The following is a 10,699-nucleotide window of genomic DNA, read 5'->3' on the forward strand; positions in this document are numbered from 1 at the left end:
TCTCTCTCTCTCTCTCTCTCTCTGTGGGTGTGTGTGTGTGTATGTGTGTGTAATGTACACACACCAATATATATTTGTGCTTGGGGATTAGATATAAGCTCTCTGCTACAGTTCCAGCTCCATGTCATGGTATTCATGAGTTCACTCCCTGAATATCTAATCCCTAATAACCTTTTTCCTCTATAAGTTGCATAGCTCATGGTGTCTCTTTATCACAAGAGAAAAGGAACAAAGACAATGGCGTATAGCTTTTTCAGATTTAATTCGGAAGTTTTAATTCTGATACTGTCTCTTCCATAGAATTATAATAGCCCATCATGATTTTTTTCATATGTACATCTTGATCTAATATGGCTTCTTTATTTTTCTGGTTAAGCTCTTTTTGCATGTGTTGGTCACTCCTATTTATTTCATCAGCTGGCCACCAGGTATTGTATGGCAAGCCCCCCAAAATGTATTAGTCATCATATGTTCATATGTACCTGTAAGCATATACATATTTTGGGGGACATACATGCCCATAATACTACAACATATCCCATATCTCAGTGGACCCTAGCTGTTCAATCTTTACAGCATTGTGCCAGAGCCTTGCAAGACCACTTCCTTAGAGGTAGACCAGATGATGCCTGGGACCAACTCCCTTCTAAGCAGAGTCAGAAAGCAAACTATTCATTGAAGGCCTGGGTAGAATCTAAAATAGAACTAAGTTATCTTCAGTATAGTCTTTGTTGTGATTCTCTTCACATTATACAATTTTATTGCACTCTGAAATCCTCTTCTAACACCTGTTATTATAACTACCCAGTGACCCAATACTTTTAAAACTAAATCAGCTTCCTAAACTAAATGTAAACTGATTTTGCTATATTTTATGAATGATTATGAAAGTTTAAACTAACTCCTTTCAGATTTCATATCATCCTACTTACGAGGTAGATTAAAATGCAGTACCATCCACATAAGTATTACATCTACGCTTAAGTATTTGAAAGCAAATCTAAGAACATTTAATATGTTGAGATTGTTGGCACTTGTCAGAATGACTAAATTCTATGAATATAGTTAACCTTAACTAGATAAAACTAATGAGATTCATTGAAAATTCTTTTTGTGCTAGCCTTTATGAAATTATTGTTTCAAACAAAGCGATGTGCAGCTCACATGTTTCAAACATTCAAAGCCATATTTACTTTAACAAGTATTTTAAGAGATAAAATTTGAAGTTATCTTTGTAAGAGTGCTTAAAAATATTTAAAATTTAATTGATGTTCTCCATGTAGAATATATTTTGCATATATTTTTGAGATATGCATTAAATTTATTCACTTTTTCTGAAAGATCTATGGAATGTCACATTATAGCAGACACAATAATGATGCGTAGAATGTGACACCAGCCTCAGAAAAATGTACTGTGTTTCACAAATATGTGAATTAATTAGATGCAAGTAGATCTGTGAACTCTTGTTTAAACTGAATCTCTTTATCATTTTGTAGTATTAGTAAATGACTCAGAACTTTGAACAAAATAGGCTGGAGTTCTTTCAAAGAGCTACATTTTCATCTAAGTTTTAGATTTATGAGTACAGTGTGCTTTATTACAAAGATTTCATTAATGTGGAGATATGGAAAAACATGGAACTATTCATTACTTCACTTAATCACTTTGCTATCATTATATGTGATATTTAATTACAGCCAATCATTGTATGTAACTTATTATCATTTTTTCAAGTTTCAAATATCTCATTTGTGGTTAGTTTTATGATTATGTTTCAGATATAATAAATATTTTAATATTTATCAATAATCAAAATAACTTTTTTCCTATGTAGCAGTATTTTTTTTTTATGTTTCTTGCATGATATTGAACAAAGTCCAAAAGAAATGGAGGTTGGGAAATAGGACTGAGAGAATAAAGAAGACTAGATGAGAAAATAAAAAAATATTAGACATGAAAAATGTTTGAATTGTCAGATGCATACCAAGATTTGTGTGATGAGTGTTCTGTGATTTATTTGGGCATGAATCTAGATATAGAACTCTGAAGGGGAATTTATTTCCTGAACATGACTAGTGTTTGAAATCTGATGTGATTTTTATGATTGCTATTTGCTATACACTGCAGAGCTTTTAAAATAGATTTCACTTTAGAAAAGCTTTAGGTTCACAGCAAAATTGAACAAGAGGTATGACGTGATCTTTGCCACACACATGCACAGCTTTACCTTATTAATAGCCCTACTAGACTGATACACATGCTAGAGTTGAAGAGCTAACCTTAACCATCACAATTGTTTCCCATAAACAGACACACTAAGATGTGCTCTTGGTGGCCTTGAGTCATTTATAGTAGCATGTGTTTACCACTGTACTTCACACAGAGTATTTTCTCTGCCCTTCTCTTCCCTCTTTGCCTCCTAACCTCTGGTAATCATTGATGCTGTGACTCTCTTCCAGAATATTCCATAATTAAAAGAGTGTAGTATGTAGGTTCCTTGCTCCAACTTGGGTTCCTTCACTAAATAAAATGTTTTTTTTTTCTTTTTCATATTTTATTTTCTTCCTAGATTGATCATTTATTTCTTCATAGCAACAATATTCTACACAACAGGTGTATCATAGTGTGTTTTATTTTTATTTACCCACTTCACTGATTAATGTTTCCTGATGTCACAAAAGCTAGAGTCATCTAGGAAGAGGAAACTTGATTCCGGGGGAAAAAATATTTCAATCAGATTGGTCTATGGGCAGTTCTGTGGGATGTTTCTTGATTAATGATTAATGTGGGACAACCAATCCAATGTTCATGGTGCCACCTCTGGGCTGCTAGTTTTATGTCATATTAAAAAAAAAAAAAAAAGCTGTAGGAGCTTGTAGAAGAAGCTGGTAAGCAGCTTTTGTCCATAGATTCTGTCTTTGTTCTTGATTCTTGATTCAGTTCCTTTTCTGATTAGCGTTAATTGCCAACTGTGAAAACCCTTTATTCCACAAGTTGTTTTTTTGTCACGAAATTTGTTACAAAAACATAAAACAACCAAGAAACCCATCATTGATAGTATATAGACTGACTGTTATGCCCATTGCTACTTAACACTGACCAGTTTTATGCACAAGGCTGCTGTAAACATTCATGTACAGGATTTTGTATGGGTTTGATGTTTCAAGGTCCTTTAGTGAAAATTGAGGAGTATAAAGTCTGGATTTTATTGTCAGAAATGAGTTTTGTAACAATCCCCAAATGTTTTCCAAAATGAGTATTTTAATAGCAATGCACACACAGCATCATTACTTACTACACAACGATTTATCCAAGTAAATTAGAGCAAACACTAAGATTTACACATATGGAAACATTTACTAGCTGTGCACTTAAGTGTAATGCAATTTTATATTCCTACTGAAATATCTTGTAGATGATTACCATCACTACATAAAATATTTTGTGAAAAATACTAAGAAGATAACGTTCATTTGGGGAATTTAAATTATTTTCTCTATCCCTGTATGCCCTTGATTTGAGGTAGTTTTTTTCCCCCTCTACCCCATGAAATATGGTACAATTAGACAGCTTTATAGAATACACTTTGTTGGATGTATAGACTAACAAAGACAAAAACTAGTGTGTATTTGTTTTGGCATATTATATTCCAAGTTCTGCCTACTAAATCACATTATTTGGCTACTTAAAGAAAATATATTAATGGATCTCACACAATTATTAACTAAGACTGACATTTTTTCAATAAAATCAACTGGTTTGTAATAGAATCTACATTTCTTTGATCCATTGTATGAAAATATGCCACCTCTGCAGGAAGGATGAATTAACACTTCAAGCAATTCCTTTGTCTTGTCACTTCAGTGACATGAAACACAGTCTAAGTAGAGATGGCTATAACATGCGGAATTTCCTTTGTTTTCAGAGTGAAAATCCATTAACAGTTATTTCAGGATTACTCTGTTTATGGCATGTGTAAATTGATTCATGATAAGAGCCAAGCAAGTGACTGAACAAAATCCCTTTTTAATTTTCTGTGTGTTTATCCTTCTTCATTTTCAAAGTGTTGGGTGATTCCAATCACATGTCAGGCTTATGGAAATTACTGGACCTCCTACCCCAACTATGACCTGATTTCAAACCAGGGGAATCTTTTACTGCAGGCTGACAATTGCATAAAGAGGAATTTTGTAAAGGAGCATTTGAGGTCAGAGGGAAGTGAAGGTGACTTCCCCTCCATCACAAAAATGTCAAATGGTTTTCTCTACAATAGCTTGCTGGATGCAGCCTGGTGATTTTTAAGTGCATTTTATGTGCAGAGAGAGGAAAATTCACACAATTCAAAGTTATAGCAGTTGCTCATACTATAATACAAAACTATTGTGTTCTCTGTATGGATACCAATGCCGTACTGTGTTTCTTTCTGTTGGCTTTGAAAAACTATTGTGTTGTATTTCAAGCATCATGATAAAAAAAATCTAATGATTTAGAAAATACTAACATATTTCCAGTCTCTGGAATTCATGGTGGCTGTGACAGATGGGTGATGGCCCTTAGAGGAAAGGAGTGTCATATAGTCAGGTTTTTTTTTTTTTTTTTTTTTTTTGATGGTTGTTTTTTTTTTTTTTTTTTTTTTTTCCTGATGGTTGTGTATAGTCCATGTCTCCGATGTAAAGGGCAGATGAAGTGTCATTGACGTTTTCAGCTTTGTGTTCCAGGCCTCTTAGCGAGTGATCATAATAGATTTTTTTTTCTTCTTTTGATACACCTTATTCTATTTTCTCTTTAGAAATTTGTCTTGAATAGGTTTGTGAATGATTTCAAATAGGAAATACCAAGGATATAACTAAAGTATCATTGAGGCCAAATATACTGTCTGAAAATTGCTTGCTTTCTAAGATGGCTGGTTATTCTTCCCCTCTTTAAGATGAAGTAAAAACCTCTTGTCTTTTAAATTCCAGCATGCCAAATTCAATAGGTTTTATTTTCTAAGTGAAAAAGAGGGTATTTACAATTCATGAGGAACATTAGAGGACTCTCAACTCTCAGGTCAACAGTTCTTAATAAACATGACACCATTATTGTTAAGTGGAGAAAAACAAGGATTATTAGGGAATGGTCATTACTCATAATACAGCAGCCAGAGATGTTGAGCTTCATTAGAAATGCATTTCCCTTGTGTTTGATTTACAAGGTTGAAATGGCTGTGTTTATGTAAACTGGAAATTCTTAACTTTCTTTTATTCACCTTGCACTATATTTTGTTATAAAATTTAAAGCACTCTCCAATAAAAACCATTGGTGAATTAATAAGCAAAATGCAAAGTGAAGATGAAAATATATCCCGAGTGTATTCAAAGTTGTCAAAATGTAAATGATTACTGTGAATTGGACTTATATTTACATCTATTCTGTGCCTTTCTAACATCTTAAACCAATAAAAAAAAATGCATTTCCTCAGGTATTTCCTAGCTGCATAGTGATACTGAATGAATACTTTGATGTCCAAAGGGAACAAATAAGAGGGAAACTGTATGACCGCCTTAGCAAGTCTATCTTTCTGGTTTTTGTTTGCTTTGTTCTGTTTTCTTCTTGTTGTTGGTTTAAATAAATGCCACTGGGCATTCAGAATTACAAATTTGTCTACCTTGTGTCTAAGAATATTGGCTTACTACTGCTGAAATGTCTTAGCCTGATTTTAAATATGCAAAGAATGAATGAACATTGGGAAATGATTATTATTAAACAAAGTTAGGAACAGTAAAAATGACTTTTTTACAGAAACATCAGTGAATACCCTAAAAGAGACAAAAACAATATACATTTCAAACCTTTAGCATTTATCAATATTACACCAATTGTTTTGTGCTTTTTCCATCTCAATAACATAAAATAGCTATTGCTAAACAGCAAGCCAGCCTAAAACCAACTGAATTGTCTGTCAAAATAGTATACTATCATTCTATAGTCTATTCTTTTGTTGGGAGAATATCCTGTACTCTGCTAGCCAAAACTGATACTGAGAGAGCTGTCATTGGCCAGTGACAGTTCTAAATGAGTAAGGTAACCCAATCACAAAAGAACTCACATGGTATGCACTCACTGATAAGTGGATATTAGCCCAAAAGTTCAGAATACTCAAGATACAATTCACAGACCATGTGAAGCTCAAGAAGGAAGNCCAAAGTGTGGATACTTTGGTCCTTCTTAGAAGGTGAAACAAAATACCCATGGGTGGAGTTACAGAGACAAAGTGTGAGGCAGAGACTGAAGGAAAGGCCATCCAGAGACTACCCCATCTGGTTACCCATCCCATACACAGTCACCAAACTCAGATACTATTGTGGATGCCAACAAGTGCTTGCTGACAGAAACCTGATATAGATGTCTTCTGAGGGGCTCTACCAGTGCCTGACAAAAACAGAGGTGGATGCTCTCAACCAACCATTGGACTGAGCACAAGGTCCACAATGGAGGAACTAGAGAAAGGACCCAAGGAGTGAAGTGGTTTGCAGCCCCACAGAAGGAACAAGAATATAAACTAACCAGTACCCCCAGAGTTCCCAGGAATTAAACGACCAACCAAAGAGCACATATGGAGGGACCCATGGCTCCAGCTGCATATGTAGCAGAGGATGGCCTAGTTGGTCATCAGTGGGAGGTGAGGCCCTTGGTCCTGTGAAGGTTCTATGCCCTGATGTACACAAATGCCAGGACAAGGAAGCAGGAGTGGGTGGGTTGGTGAGCAAGAGATGGAGGAGGGGATGGGAGTTTTTGGAGGGGAAACCAGGGAAAGGGATAACATTTGAAATGTAAATAAAGAAAATATCTAGTAAAAAGTAAAAAAAATGAATGGCTTTCCTTGTATTGTTTGGCTGGTTGTTAGATAGCATATTTATCAGGGTTCTCTGGAGTAACAGAACTTATAGATTGAATCTCTTTCCATCTAGAGAAAGGGATTTATTGGATGACTTGTGAGCTTCAGACCAACTAGTCCAATAATGTCTGGCCATGAATGCAAAGTTCAAGAATCTAGTAGTTGCTTAGTCCACAACGCTTGATGTCTTAGTTGAACTTCTGTATATTCTGGAATTAAAAAAAAAAAAAAAAGGTTCCAATGCCAGGGATGGACTGAATTAGCAATTAGCTAGAGCTGGCAAGGTGAGGGCAAGTAGACAAAGAATAACAACTTCCTACTTCTAGATCCTTACATAGCCTTCCAGAAGAAGGTATGACCCAAATTAAAGGTGTGTCTTCCTGCCTTAAAATCCAAATCAAATACAGAAGTGGATGCTCACAACCATCCATTGGACTTAGCACAGATTTCCCAATGAAGGAGCTAGAGAAAGTACCCAAGGAGCTGAAGGGGTTTGCAGTTCCATAGGAGGAACAACAATTTGAACTAACCAGTACCCCCAGAGCTCCCTGGGACTAAACCACCAACCAAAGAAAACACATGGTGGGACTCATGGCCTCGGCTGCATATGTAGCAGAGGATGACCTAGTCGGTCATCAATGTGAGGAGAGGCCCTTCATCCTGCGAAGGTTCTATGCCCCAGTATAGGGGAATGTCAGGGCCTGGAAGTGGGAGTGGGTGGGTTGGAGAACAGAGGAATGGGGTAGGTGAGAGGGTGTTTTTGGAGGAGAAACCAGGAAAGGGGACAACATTTGAAATATAAATAAAAAAAATATCTAATAAAAAAATTCCAAATCAAAGGTTTGTGAACTCCTACCTCAAATTTCTGGACTAGAAGCAGATTTACTCACTTCAAACCAAGCAACAGTAATCTCTCACAGGTGCGCTATCCATTTCTGGATTACAGATCATTTCCGATGTAGTCCAGCAGAAAACCAAGAGTAGCTATTACAGCCCAGAATTGTTCTCATAATACATACAAAGGCTTCCAGAGGAAAGGTCTGCAGAGCTTCCTGAGGCCTAGATGCAGAAGTCATCCGGTGGGCCAAAGGCCTACAACATTACAATAGTAAGAAAGGAACTTCTCAGATTGGGGAACAGAGCTATACTGGAGGTGTAAGAACACAAGAATGCAGAATAGAGAACACTTTCTTCATCCTTTTCTTTTCCAGAATATTTTAAATCAACTGATATCATGTGCAACTAATATTTCGGCTACATATACATTTATGTTTAAAGGTGTGATATAAATGATTCTATAACTCTAAGAGAAGCATAAAAACTAAGTATAATCTTAAAATCAAGGTAGTATTATAGAATAACGCCTTCACTGGCTTTGGGGCCTACTTTTGTTAACAGAGATAACTAATTTTAACCCTTGCAGGAACACAATGACCACTACGATCAGTAGTGTTAGGGTTGATTGACTATTTGGTACTAATTATATATTACCCCACCTGACCAAGAAGAACATCTCATTTACTACAGAGACTATTATACCTACTGACATGAGTGCATGAGAGTGGCCAAGTTAATTTCCAGAGCAGCCTACCGAGTGATAGAGTATGTACAGTAATTCAAAAGTCTATGATCTGGCTTGTTATGCTGGCTGCTCAACAGGTCTCAGTAGTCCAGCATATTCGTAGGAGGCAGGGTGGAATCAAAAGAAGTTTTGCCTCCCTTCTTTTCCTTTCCAATGACAGACATACAATTAACTCAAGTTACAGAGTAATTGTCTGTAGATTTGTTACCTTGGAATTCCTAAACACACCAGAAGAAACTGAGGATATAGCTCCATTGTAAGCACCTTGTCTAGCATGTAGCATCTAGGTTTGGTCTGTACCACTACAATCAAACGAAAGATGCCCAGATGGATCAAGTAAATCTCCTTGTAGTTGGTACAGTAAAACTAATACTTTGTCAAGTGTCTGCTTGTCCTTGTCTAAGGGAGAACCTCTAAACTAACCTGCTCAGGATTCCTATCCAATTAGTTGTTCAAGAGAAGTTTATCCAATTGGAAGAGTCAAATTATGATGTGATACCTAGGTCTCTGTTTTCTATTCTGTCACATAAGAGAAATAAATCTTTTTTCCAAAAATATTCTAAAGTAATAAGAGAGCTTTATCCAAATTTGCTACTATGACATTGAATTGATTTGTCTTGCATTATTGTCAATGCCATAAAACTAAGTTATTAGAAATTGTACCTCGATCTCAAAATACCTTTGTATATCTTACACTTGTCTTATGAGTCAGCTCTAATAACCCTAAGCTCCAATAATTGCTTCTATCTTTGAGCTTTGGCATGAGTCATTACATTCAAATTCTTTTAAGAAAGATAAATAGGATTGTAATTCTATTGCTGTTTTCTGTTTCAAAATAGAATTACCTAACAATGTGTCCGTTATGTTTTTAACAATGAAATTAAGGCTTACTTTCTTCCTCAGTCTGGTAGCTATTTGCGGATTCAGACTTTATTATTAATGGCTTGCTTAAAAGTGGTCTCATATTTTACCTTTTAAAAATTTTAATGTCAAACATTATGAGCATGCAAATTGCTGGTAAATGGAAGGCAGTTTCTATAGAAGATAAGAAGAATGAACTATATTCTGGAATTGGCTATGCATTGAAGCATGTAGTTTTATTGTAAGGCTAAGATTATATGTACTACCATTTTTTTTGTTTACTTGTTTTGTGATAGCATCTATGCAGCTGTGGCTCGGCTGGAACTTACTATGCATACTAAATTGGCCTATGATCCTCGTGCCTCTGCCTCTAGCGTGCAAGGCTTACAAACCCGGTATCGTAAGCCCCCCCATGTCCTTTTTTGGTATAGGATGTCATGGTTGACCATTAAACTTCCAAGTCAGATGGATGTTTTTGAGTAACAGGCTTTTATGAATTACTCTACTAGAGCAATTAGAGACCAATCAATTCATTAATCTAAATCAGTAGAATCAATAAATGAGTTTAACTTAGATGGCTGTCCTTAATTCTGTCCTTTAATTCTGCTTGTGATGATATATTACATACTAACTTGGAAACATGGCCTTTTGACACCATCATGGCTTAAAAAGGTTTGTTCCTAAGAAATAGAGGGCAGTTCATTAAGCACATATGTGAGATGCCATTGAAGCCATGGGTATTAAATATTAATGTAATGAACATTAAATAATATAGGCTAGGAGTGGCACATCACTATAAGTAGTAAATTCAAATGATTATTATCTACAGTCTAAGATGGAAGGAAAGGAAAATTCAAAGGGAAAATGTTAATATTTTTCTTAGAGATTTCAATTTTGAAGTGGATGGAGTGTCTTGAAACTTTATGCTAATGTGTAGAACTCAGATGTTTTTCTAATAAAAGCAATATTCTTATGCATTTTATTGTTGATTAGATTTAGTCATTTCACAAGGAAAATGAGCTGTCAATCATCAGTGATATTTCTTTAAGTTATCATACTTGTAAATGTTCTTAAGCAAGGATAACTGGTTTTTAGATTCCCATTTTTTGCAGATGGAAAATTAAATCTGACAAAATATAATTATTCATAAAATAAAATGATTTCTAATTTATACCTTCTGAGGAAAGTGTAATAGAAGAGAGTCTTGTGCTTCATGATCATTGTAAAATTTCTCAAAATCAATGTACAAAAGGAGCTGCTGAGAATGAATATACCCTAAATCATCATATATACATATATATACACACACATATATATGTAAACATACATATATGACAAGATATATAAAAAGTGTGCGTGTGTGCGTGTGTGCGTGT

General features: G+C 35.2%; 1 protein-coding gene across 5 annotated transcripts in view; it reads left to right on the forward strand.

Annotated features, from left to right (window-relative positions):
* Chl1 (cell adhesion molecule L1 like) overlaps nt 1–10,699 on the forward strand; it is a 203,281-nt gene that overhangs the window by 108,169 nt on the left and 84,413 nt on the right. The gene's annotated exons all lie outside the window — the stretch shown is intronic.

Source organism: Mus pahari, chromosome 2 (assembly GCF_900095145.1).
Source record: "Mus pahari chromosome 2, PAHARI_EIJ_v1.1, whole genome shotgun sequence".
NCBI lineage: Eukaryota > Metazoa > Chordata > Mammalia > Rodentia > Muridae > Mus > Mus pahari.